A 13197-nucleotide genomic window follows, 5' to 3' on the forward strand; every position below is an offset into this window, starting at 1 on the left:
CACTTTCACACACAAACAGTCTAAAAACCTTTTCATAATTCGGCGTGCCCAAAACTGGAGCCGAACATAATGCAGTTTTCAATTCATCAAATGCTTTCTGACATTCCTCATCCCACTGTAACGGCATAACCGCATCCTTTCTAGTCAAATTCACCATCGGTTTCACGATTTCTGTGTTTTTGCAATAGGCATAAAAGAAATACTGTCTATGCGTTCTGGCGTTAGCCTTCTCCCTTCTTTCGAAAGTAAGTAGCCCAAATAGGCCACCTCCTTTTGATTATATTTAAATTTCTTCAAACTAGCTTTATGGCCATGTGCCGCTAGGTGTGACAGTAGTAATACAGTGCTTATTTTCCAGATCTCCTATGTGTCAGCAGCTAACAATAGATCGTCTATGTATTGCAAGAGTACACAATCCACTGGTAATTCTAGCATGTCTAGCTGCTCTTTCAATGCTCTACTGTAAATACTCTGAGTTTCCGTGTAACCTTGCGGAATCCAAGTAAATGTAAATGATCGTCCTCCTAATGTGAACGCGAACAAATATCTGCTGTCCTTGTCCACTGGAATGATGAAGAACGCGTTTTTTAGATCAACTACACTAAAATATTCGGCTGAAACAGGTATCATTGTCAATATTGTAGTGACATCTGGCACTAAAGGAAATTGTGGATCTACTACCTTGTTTAGCGCGCGCAAATCAATTATAAAACGGTATGGTTCTTCATTGCCTCCTTTTTTATAAACTGGAAGAATCGGGATGTTGCATGTACTCCCTGTGATTTCTTCAATTACCCCTAATTTCGCCAAATCTGTAACAATACTCTTCAATCCTTTCTCACCTTCAGCCGAAATTCTGTATGGGCGAATTCGTGGTAGGGTAACACCTTCTTTCAAAATGATCTTTACTGGCTCTATTTTAAAGCATCCTACATCGTTGTCATGCATTGCCCATATACAGGTTGGCACTTTACTTAGTTATCCTGGTAAAGTTTCAGACATGAATTCTGACACAGGGGCATCTTGTGGCCAAATCGTTGGGAATACCCCGTCTGCCGTGAAATGTATAACGGAACCTAATTTTTCAACAAATTTAATCCCAACAGGTTCTCCCCACAATTTTCTGTTAAAAGGAAAGGACAGTGTTCAATGAATGGTCCTATAGTAACTGGGACTGGTTGGGACACTGGGTTTATGACTGGTGTACCTGTAAACCCTACGGAAACATTCTTTTGCCCTGACAGTGGTACATCCGGAACCAAGTGGTGGTCTATTGAACACTTTTGCGCTCCTGTATCTACAAGAAAGCGGTGCTCCTCATTCCCGACTCTCATTTTTACGTAGGGTCCTCTTTGATTCACGGGAATAGACACTGGTTCCGACCCCTGTCCTGGGCTGTCCTATTGGGGAAATAACACATCGTCCGATGTGTAATCATTACTGTTACTGTAATACGTGTTTGGCTGTGTATCGAAAATGTTCCCACTCTTTCCTCTATTTCCCCCACTCTGGTTTCCATACTGTTGGTTTTGCTGTCCCTGACTCTGGTTAGGGGTACTTTGGTTTTGGGCTTGGTTTTGATTACCTCCATTATTGTGGTGCTGCTGCATACTATTCCTATTTGGTCCATTCGCTCCTTGGTGTCCTCTATGCTGTCTCCTCTGACCAGACCCATTTCTATTCTGCAGATGCGGACATTGCGCTCGCCAGTGTCCTTCCTTGTTACAATACGCACACTGATTTGGTCCCACTGTTCCCCCATGCATATTCGAATTACTCCTTCCTTGTGTGTTCCCTCTCCCTCTATTGTGTCCTACTACTTGCTGCAGTTGTACCTGCGTTTTCAATAAGCATGCTTTCAAGTCTGCCCCCATCTGTTTTAACAACGATAATTCGTCCACCATTTCCTTCTGCCCCGGTGATGGTAACTGCTGCCGTTCATTATGTGACCCCTGCATTCCCTTCCGAGGTCTCCCGATATCCTTACCCCTGTACCCAGGTGTAGTAAACATTTTGGCATAATCATTATCTAATTCATCTTTAAGTTCAAAAAGTCCATATACATGTTCTCTCACTTCTTCATCCCTCTCCCTACAGCGTGCTAATGCATTCAAATCTAACAATCGCTGCGGTGGTAATTTCCCAATTAACTGTTTCCATTTCTCCACCAAATATTCCCCCATGCATTCCAACACTACCTGTCTTTCGTTGCTTCTAAGGAAGTCATACATTGAGGCCAATGCTGCCGTTCCATCATTCCCGTCTATATACATTTCTGCCTGTTGCTGCAATTCCACCTTCCTTTCTTTGCTGATCGCGCTGCGAGTTACCCTCGTGCATCCCCGTTGTTCAGTCCCGCCTCTCGCCCCCGTGGTTTCAATTTCAACCCCGGGAGGAACGGACGGTACCGAGTCTGTGTCTAAGGCGGTAGGTGCGGATGGGACAATGGGAACAGGGAGTGTCAGTTGTGGGCCTGGTTGGCTAATAGGAAGTGTTACGTGCGGGGTCTGTGGCTGTGGGAAGGCTTGAGCTACCGGAGGGAGAGTTTGGGCTATGGCCGGGTTTGGGCACTAGTTACTGACGCAGTTGGCCTCACTTCTGATCTTGGGCCTTGTTTTGTATGAGTCAATATGTTTTCTATCAATTCATCTGCTATATGTAATTCTCGTTGTGGGTATATTCTTTCTATATTCAACTGATCACGTCTACCTGACCTTCTTAGACTCTCTGTCCACTCCTCCTCTTCCTTTTCTTCCGCTACTTCACCTTTCGATTTATGCCTGCGCGCATGCTTCGCTCTACTTCTAAATCGGAGCATTGCTTCCCTTCAGCAGTCTTTAACGATGTAAAATGCTGCAGGACGCGCTTTCTTTCTTATCAACACCCTTTCCAAGTTATCTATTCTCGCTATCTCAAAACTACCATTAATCGGCCACTGATATTCTTGTTGCTTTCTGGTTTGCCTATGCCAAGTCTCACAGAATATTATCGCACCCACTCCATACTTCACATACATCTCATACGCCGGCGTTCCCCCAGGTGTTACAATTTGGCCATCTTCCAAAGATTGTCTACCACAGCGGAAAAATCCAGCTAGGGTGGACAATACCCCAGGCATGTTTCAACCTTACCCTGGTTAATCAACCTTACCTAGGGCGTTTGATTTTGCAAAGTCAACTCTCAACCAATATCAGGATTACTTTGAATCGGGGAATGACTCACCTGATAGATTAAGTCGTCTGTATACTGACGCACCAAATGGCGTTGTGTCTGCGTTTCTTGGCTTCCGCCTCGTTTCGGGACCCTCGCCTCCTTGTTCTCTAGCCAGGCACGTCGATCAGGGATCAGATGTGTGTAGATCTGCAAAGGAGTCTCTCATCACTTCTACAGGGCACCCTGAACACCTCTTGATCCCGGCTCAAACGTCCCGTCCTCGCCGTTCTCCGCCTTACTCAATTACAACGTATGCGATGGAACAAGTGGGGGAGGGTCCCTATTCGGGCGCCATCTTGAAAGGGGCCCCTATGGGTCCCTTACGTCTATGGAAACAAGGCGAGTCACCACACACGATAGATACGCAAAACACGAGGTTGTATTCCCAAAGCTAGGGTTTATTGCAACGCAAAAGTCTCAGTTGGCCAACTCGGTCTCACGCCCTGCGACATGTATCTCTAGACCTCGAGGGACGCAAGAGAGTGAATTACGTACATCAGTTACATATATACAAAATGCATATCAAACAATCAGCTATGACATGTTTAACACCCCCCTTTATTGGGTTTCTTTGACTTGGTGTGATGATGGACACTTTCGACAACTATGACACCTTCAAATATCTATTCTAATAACAATTTGCAATTTGTGAGTGCGGAGGCGTCTTTCAGTTGTTGAACAGAACACAGCGCTTCTGTTCCTGGAAGCGAGCAACATACGGGGGGAGAGTTGTATTCCAGACCTTGCTATCTATTCGTGTCCTGGGAACCGACACGCTCCAACGGGGCTCAGCAAAGGGGGGCCGTTAGAAGAGCATAATTCAAGCCTTTAGCTGCTTTATTCTAACATATTCTACCATATAACGAGACTGGCTGGCAGCTGCAAAATGATTAAATGCCCTGCAGCTCTGCTTCAAGGCTACATTCGGGAGGGAGCCGGGCATTCTTCCTGGTACTGCCTACGTTGTGTTTCAACGAACTCTTGTTATCCTCGCGGCCCTGCGGCCTTGTCCTTTTACGTGCAGACAACAATGTTTTATAGTCGAGCAGTGTAAGCAGAAAATGTACTGCGAAGCAATAAGAACAGAAAGCAATGAGCAATGGTTAGAAAACAAAATGGCGATTGTTGTTACATCAAAATGGCCGTTCATTGGCAAACTCGGAACCTATATTCTGTCATATCGTGCATGAGACGGTTTGCCCACGGCCATCAAAATACGTTTGCAGTCACATATGAGAGGTATCCATTTTTCTAGACTGACAACCTTGCCCTCTCTCTCCCCCTCCTCTGCCCCTCCTAGGACTCCTCCCCCTCCACAGGGTGTACCACTGATCTATACCCCTCCCCAGAAGGTCTTTAAGTCTGGAAACCTTCTTCATCTTGTCACTGTCAATTCTCACTCTGCTGGCAAACACTCCTCTGACATCTGCCACCTCATATAAGAACTATAGCTTGATGTCCTTGGTCTTACTGAGACATGGTTCACGGCCAGCTCTGTCACGATCTTTGACACTCTCCTCCCTGATGGCTACAAGATCCCCTCTGCATCCAGATCCTCCTGCCTCTATCATTCCCACTCAGCCCTAACCCTCTTTTGAATGCCTCATCTGTAGGCTCTGTCTCTCTCCTAGCCATTCTACCAGTCTCCTGGCCAAATCACCTCATTTTTCCCTGAGTGGGCAGACCTCGCTTCCACCCTTCTGGCCTCTACCACTCAACTTCTCCTCCTTAGTAACCTCAATATCCATCTTGACTCTCCTCGTTCCTCCTCTTTACTCTTCTGTGACCTCTGCAACTCCCTCTCCCTGTCCATCCTCCTCACTGGCCTGACTCACTCTGCAGGGCATACACTCGATGTCTTGAACTCCTCTGACCTTCCCCTCTCCTTCCCCCAACCACTCTTCTCTCATGGAGTGATCATTCCCTCCTCTCCTCTCACCCTTCCCTCTCTTCCCCACAGGACAAGCCTACCCCAACACTGCCACCTACCTTCTCAGACATCTGGCCCATGAAGCCTGTGTCACTTGAGGCTTTCGCCACCACCTTCTCTCCCCCCTCGCCACCTCTGGCTGAATCACATCCTGACACTGCCCTGTCTCTGCTCTACTCTTCTATTTCTGATATTCTTCATGCTCTTGCCCTTGTCATGAGGATCCATTTGAAGTCCAAGCCAAGTGCAATTTCTGGTTTAACTCTGGCTTAGCTACTCTTAAATGTAAGTGTAGGGTGGCTGAGAGGAAATGGAGGGCTTCTTGTTCATCCCCTGACAAACTGGCAATTCGCCTGCTCCAAAGGCAATACCCACTCCCTGTCCTCACCAAGAAGAGAGTCCACATTCAACCCTGTGTCTCTGCACATCAAACAACTCTGCCAAATTCTTTAAAATCTGCAAGGAGCTGGCCAACCCTGCTGCAGTCTCTACCCCTCCTGTTGCCTCCCAGTCTCTCTGCAAAGCCCTTGCACTCACTTTATTTCAAAAACCTAGAACATCCTGTCCATCCTTTCCTCCCTTTGCCCTCCTTTCCCATCTCCATCTGTGCATGCTCACCCTCCTTCAGCCACCCCTAACTTTTTTCTCTTCCTTACCTCTTTTCTCCCCTAACGAGGTCCCTGGACAAGTCCGACCTATGAAAGCCTTGTCAAAACAGATTCATCCCTATTCCTCTAAAACCATTAGGGACCACATTGATACTGTTGCTCCGGTGCTTGCCGATTTCTACAACCACTCCTTCGCCTCTGGATCCTTCCCCTCCCCTCTCAAGCACTCCCTTGCACATCCTCTTCTCAAGAAACCCACAGCGGATCCTTCTTGTCCGGCTAACTATCGCCCAATTTCCTTTACTCCTTTTCTGGGCAACCTCCTGGAAAAGCTGGCCATCTCTCAGCTTAACCTACAATGTGATTCTTTTGGCTGTCTCCACGACCACCAGTCTGGCTTCAGAGCTGCCAGAGCACGGAAACTGCTCTCCTGAACATCCATGAAGATCTATTCTCCCATCTTGACTCAAACATTCCACCTGTCCTCTTCCTACTCGATCTCTCTTCAGGCTTTGACACGGTCAACCATACTATCCTGCTCAACCGTCTCTGTGATAATCTGGGTATCACCGATCAGGCTCTGGCCTGGCTGACCTCTTTCCTCTCTGATTGACCCTCCCAGGTCCAACTTGGGTCCTTCCTATCATCTATCTCCCTCTCTACTTGTGGTGTTGCCCAGGTCTCTAACCTCTCGCCCTGGCTTTTCAAGCAATAACTGGAAACTCTTGCTATTTTCTGCTCCAATTTTCAATGCTATGCTGACAACACTCATCTCATTTTCAGGCTGCCCTCAGCCACCTCCTAGCCTTCTCTCATCTCTGATTGCCTAACTGCCATTCAGGATTGGTGTGCTGCGAACGATCTTTGTCTGAACGCCAGCAAGACAGAGATCCTCCTCATTGGCACACCTCACCCTTCTTTATCCCTCACTCTCTAGCTGGCCTCTCTTGGTCCTCCTCCTACCCCCACCTGTGAGGCTAAGAACCTCAGGGTCATCTTTGACTCCAAACTTTTCCTCTCTGCCCACATTTCTGATGTCTCTAAAGAGAGGTACTCTTCCTTTCCTCTTCTTCTCCCAGAAGCTTACTGTCTCCCAAGCTTTAGTTCTCTCTAGGCTTGACTATTGTAACAACCTATTTCTAAATCTACCTCCAATTTTCAACTAATCCAGAACAGGACAGCAAGACATGTCCCTGGCCCCAAGCCCTGGCATTGTATCTCTCCAGCTCTGAAATCTCTCCATTGGCATTCAGTGGATGCAAGGATTACATTCAAAACCCTATGCATTGTCCACAAGGCTTTCTGGCTCCTGGGTCCAAAATACCTTCAGCTTTCCCTCTGCAACTACCTCCCCTCCTGAGCTCTTCGCTCCTCTACTTCCAACTCCTCAGGGTCAGTCGTTTCTGAAAGAAACAAGCTGGGGGTAGATCTCCATCTTCGGTTGGGGCCGCCCTCTGGAACAGCCTCCCTGCCAGTCTGAAACTTGAGGAGAACCATCTCTGGTTCCAGAAGCACCTCAAGACCTTCCTCTTTGCTTCTGCCTTCGCCCCTCTTCTCACCTGCTGATCTGTTCTCTCTAGGCACTGTGCACCTGGCCTACCCTCTGTCTTCCTGGCCCAGGTACCTGATCACTCTGTCACGCTCCTGCACTGCCTCAGGGCCATCCCTTTGCTCTGGGCTCTGTATCTGTACCCATACAGTCCCCCCACTTTTTCTGCACTTATCAGACATACACTGTCTGCTGCTTTAAACCCTGCACTTGCCACTTGTTGACTGCACTACCACTGTTTGTTGCCTTTATTATTTATGTATTTATTTATTATTAATATGTTCATAGCCAACAAGGACTTTACATATACAAAACACACATCATTAACAACCTCGTTTTACATTTTTCCATCAAACGTAAAAAACAAAATTAAAATGTATATATTCCATAAGATAACTCCTTTAAAATTGTTAAAATAGTCTCATAAAATCTCATCATATGGAAAATAAGATTAGTATAATTTCCTTCCATTAATCTTTGCCATGTTTTCTCGATCTCATCTATTAATCACAAGTTCTTATATCTTAAACAGTATTTGACATGCAATTTACATAGACTTTCAAAGTCACATATTAACAGGGTAATTCATAGAATTTCGCAGAAAAGTGTCGCAAGCGGCTGGCGCAGAGTGTCCGCGTGCGATTGTGGATTTTAGGCTCCCAAACCAGCCGTAGCGCAGAGTATCGCAGCGACCCTGCAGCAGCGCCAGTAACGCCCCCAAGAACGCCCTCGCGCAAGGAAAAGCCATCAAAATCGCAAAATCATTGCAAAGGGCTGCGCTAACCCTGGACCAGTTTACAGGGCTGCCAAACAAGGAACGCAAAGCGGGTAACGTGCATATCAGGGGTACGCAGGATGTTTAACACGCGATTGGCCAGGGTACGTGTATTACAGGGGTACGCGTGAAGTTTTACACGCGATTAGCCAGGGCACGTGTATCACAGGGGTACGCGGGAATTATCACACGCGATTTGGCTGGGTACGTGTATTACAGGGGTACACAGGAAGTTTTACACGCGATTCGGCTGGGTACGTGTATTACAGGGGTGCGCGGGAATTCTCACATGCGATTTGGCCAGGTACGTGTATTACAGGGGTGCGCGGGAATTATCACACGTGATTTGGCTTGGTATGTGTATTACAGGGGTGCGTGGGAAGTTACACACGCGATTAGGCTGGGTGGGTCCTCACAGGTGTTCCCTGTACACCCTCCACGGCCCCTGCAGGCAGCCCACAAAACAGGGGACTACCCTACACACCTGCTCATGTCCCCCTGCACCCCCACCCCCCAGCAGTGCAGGGGCAGCCTCCACCAGGCCCCCACTCATGTCTCCCACCACCCCCAACCCCCAGCAGTGCAGGGGCAGCCTCCACCAGGCCCCCACCCATGTCTCCCACCACCCCCACCCCCCAGCAGTGCAGGGGCAGCCTCCACCAGGCCCCCACCCATGTCTCCCACCATCCCCACCCCCCAGCCACCAGGGGCACCCTCCACCAGGCCCCCACTCATGTCTCCCACCACCCCCACCCCCCAGCAGTGCAGGGGCACCCTCCACCAGGCCCCCACCCATGTCCCCTATCACCCCCACCCCCCAGCAGTGCAGGGGCACCCTCCACCAGGCCCCCACTCATGTCTCCCACCACCACCACCCCCCAGCAGTGCAGGGGCAGCCTCCACCAGGCCCCCACCCATGTCTCCCACCACCCCCACCCCCCAGCCACCAGGGGCAGCCTCCACCAGGCCCCCACTCATGTCTCCCACCACCCCACCCCCCAGCAGTGCAGGGGCACCCTCCACCAGGCCCCCACCCATGTCCCCTATCACCCCCACCCCCCAGCAGTGCAGGGGCAGCCTCCACCAGGCCCCCACTCATGTCTACCCCCACCCCCACCCCCCAGCAGTGCAGGGGCAGCCTCCACCAGGCCCCCACTCATGTCTCCCACCATCCCCACCCCCCAGCCACCAGGGGCACCCTCCACCAGGCCCCCACTCATGTCTCCCACCACCCCCACCCCCCAGCCACCAGGGGCACCCTCCACCAGGCCCCCACTCATGTCTCCCACCACCCCCACCACCCAGCAGTGCAGGGGCACCCTCCACCAGGCCCCCACTCATGTCTCCCACCACCCCCACCCCCCAGCAGTGCAGGGGCAGCCTCCACCAGGCCCCCACTCATGTCTACCACCACCCCCACCCACCAGCCACCAGAGGCACCCTCCACCATGCCCCCACTCATGTCTCCCACCACCCCCACCCCCCAGCAGTGCAGGGGCACCCTCCACCATGCCCCCACTCATGTCTCCCACCACCCCCACCCCCCAGCCACCAGGGGCACCCTCCACCAGGCCCCCACTCATGTCTCCCACCACCCCCACCCCCCAGCCACCAGGGGCACCCTCCACCAGGCCCCCACTCATGTCTCCCACCACCCCCACCCCCCAGCAGTGCAGGGGCAGCCTCCACCAGGCCCCCACTCATGTCTACCACCACCCCCACCCCCCAGCAGTGCAGGGGCAGCCTCCACCAGGCCCCCACTCATGTCTACCACCACCCCCACCCCCCAGCCACCAGGGGCACCCTCCACCAGGCCCCCACTCATGTCTCCCACCACCCCCACCCCCCAGCAGTGCAGGGGCACCCTCCACCAGGCCCCCACTCATGTCTCCCACCACCCCCACCCCCAGCCACCAGGGGCACCCTCCACCAGGCCCCCACCCATGTCTCCCACCACCCCCACCCCCCAGCCACCAGGGGCAGCCTCCACCAGGCCCCCACTCATGTCTCCCACCACCCCCACCCCCCAGCCACCAGGGGCACCCTCCACCAGGCCCCCACCCATGTCCCCTATCACCCCCACCCCCCAGCAGTGCAGGGGCACCCTCCACCAGGCCCCCACTCATGTCTCCCACCACCCCCACCCCCCAGCAGTGCAGGGGCAGCCTCCACCAGGCCCCCACTCATGTCTCCCACCACCCCCACCCCCCAGCAGTGCAGGGGCAGCCTCCACCAGGCCCCCACTCATGTCTCCCACCACCCCCACCCCCCAGCCACCAGGGGCACCCTCCACCAGGCCCCCACCCATGTCTCCCACCACCCCCACCCCCCAGCCACCAGGGGCAGCCTCCACCAGGCCCCCACTCATGTCTCCCACCACCCCCACCCCCCAGCCACCAGGGGCACCCTCCACCAGGCCCCCACCCATGTCTCCCACCACCCCCACCCCCAGCAGTGCAGGGGCAGCCTCCACCAGGCCCCCATCCATGTCTCCCACCACCCCCATCCCCCAGCCACCAGGGGCAGCCTCCACCAGGCCCCCACTCATGTCTCCCACCACCCCCACCCCCAGCAGTGCAGGGGCACCCTCCACCAGGCCCCCACCCATGTCCCCTATCACCCCCACCCCCCAGCAGTGCAGGGGCAGCCTCCACCAGGCCCCCACGCATGTCTACCACCACCCCCACCCCCCAGCAGTGCAGGGGCAGCCTCCACCAGGCCCCCACTCATGTCTCCCACCACCCCCACCCCCCAGCCACCAGGGGCACCCTCCACCAGGCCCCCACTCATATCTCCCACCACCCCCACCCCCCAGCCACCAGGGGCACCCTCCACCAGGCCCCCACTCATGTCTCCCACCACCCCCACCCCCAGCAGTGCAGGGGCACCCTCCACCAGGCCCCCACTCATGTCTCCCACCACCCCCACCCCCCAGCAGTGCAGGGGCAGCCTCCACCAGGCCCCCACTCATGTCTACCACCACCCCCATCCCCCAGCCACCAGGGGCACCCTCCACCAGGCCCCCACTCATGTCTCCCACCACCCCCACCCCCCATCAGTGCAGGGGCACCCTCCACCATGCCCCCACTCATGTCTCCCACCACCCCCACCCACCAGCCACCAGGGGCACACTCCACCAGGCCCCCACTCATGTCTCCCACCACCCCCACCCCCCAGCCACCAGGGGCACCCTCCACCAGGCCCCCACTCATGTCTCCCACCACCCCCACCCCCCAGCAGTGCAGGGGCAGCCTCCACCAGGCCCCCACTCATGTCTCCCACCACCCCCACCCCCCAGCAGTGCAGGGGCAGCCTCTACCAGGCCCTCACTCATGTCTACCACCACCCCCCCCCCCAGCCACCAGGGGCACCATCCACCAGGCCCCCACTCATGTCTCCCACCACCCCCACCCCCCAGCAGTGCAGGGGCACCTTCCACCAGGCCCCCACTCATGTCTCCCACCACCCCCACCCCCCAGCCACCAGGGGCACCCTCCACCAGGCCCCCACCCATGTCTCCCACCACCCCCACACCCCAGCCACCAGGGGCAGCCTCCACCAGGCCCCCACCCATGTCCCCTATCACCCCCACCCCCCAGCAGTGCAGGGGCAGCCTCCACCAGGCCCCCAATCATGTCTCCCACCACTCCCAACCCCAGCCACCAGGGGCACCCTCCACCAGGCCCCCACCCATGTCCCCTATCACCCCCACCCCCCAGCAGTGCAGGGGCACCCTCCACCAGGCCCCCACTCATGTCTGCCACCACCCCCACCCCCCAGCAGTGCAGGGGCAGCCTCCACCAGGCCCCCACCCATGTCTCCCACCACCCCCACCACCCAGCCGCCAGGGGCAGCCTCCACCAGGCCCCCACTCATGTCTCCCACCACCCCCACCCCCCAGCAGTGCAGGGGCACCCTCCACCAGGCCCCCACCCATGTCCCCTATCACCCCCACCCCCCAGCAGTGCGGGGGCAGCCTCCACCAGGCCCCCACTCATGTCTACCACCACCCCCACCCCGCAGCAGTGCAGGGGCAGCCTCCACCAGGCCCCCACTCATGTCTCCCACCACCCCCACCCCCAGCCACCAGGGGCACTTTCCACCAGGCCCCCACTCATGTCTCCCACCACCCCCACCCCCCAGCCACCAGGGGCACCTTCCACCAGGCCCCCACTCATGTCTCCCACCACCCCCACCCTCCAGCAGTGCAGGGGCACCCTCCACCAGGCCCCCACTCATGTCTCCCACCACCCCCACCCCCCAGCAGTGCAGGGGCAGCCTCCACCAGGCCCCCACTCATGTCTACCACCACCCCCACCCCCCAGCCACCAGGGGCACCCTCCACCAGGCCCCCACTCATGTCTCCCACCATCCCCACCCCCCAGCAGTGCAGGGGCACCCTCCACCATGCCCCCACTCATGTCTCCCACCACCTCCACCCCCCAGCCACCAGGGGCACCCTCCACCAGGCCCCCACTCATGTCTCCCACCACCCCCACCCCCCAGCCACCAGGGGCACCCTCCACCAGGCCCCCACTCATGTCTCCCACCACCCCCACCGCCCAGCAGTGCAGGGGCAGCCTCCACCAGGCCCCCACTCATGTCTCCCACCACCCCCACCCCCCAGCAGTGCAGGGGCAGCCTCCACCAGGCCCCCACTCATGTCTACCACCACCCCCACCCCCCAGCCACCAGGGGCACCCTCCGCCAGGCCCCCACTCATGTCTCCCACCACCCCCACCCCCCAGCAGTGCAGGGGCACCCTCCACCAGGCCCCCACTCATGTCTCCCACCACCCCCACCCCCCAGCCACCAGGGGCACCCTCCACCAGGCCCCCACCCATGTCTCCCACCACCCCCAGCCCCCAGCCACCAGGGGCAGCCTCAACCAGGCCCCCACCCATGTCCCCTATCACCCCCACCCCCAGCAGTGCAGAGGCAGCCTCCACCAGGCCCCCACTCATGTCTCCCACCACCCCCACCCCCCAGCCACCAGGGACACCCTCCACCAGGCCCCCACCCATGTCCCCTATCACCCCCACCCCCCAGCAGTGCAGGGGCACCCTCCACCAGGCCCCCACTCATGTCTCCCACCACCCCCACCCCCCAGCAGTGCAGGGGC

This window comes from Ambystoma mexicanum, chromosome 5p (assembly GCF_040938575.1).
Source record: "Ambystoma mexicanum isolate Mex_15411 chromosome 5p, UKY_AmexF1_1, whole genome shotgun sequence".
Lineage (NCBI taxonomy): Eukaryota > Metazoa > Chordata > Amphibia > Caudata > Ambystomatidae > Ambystoma > Ambystoma mexicanum.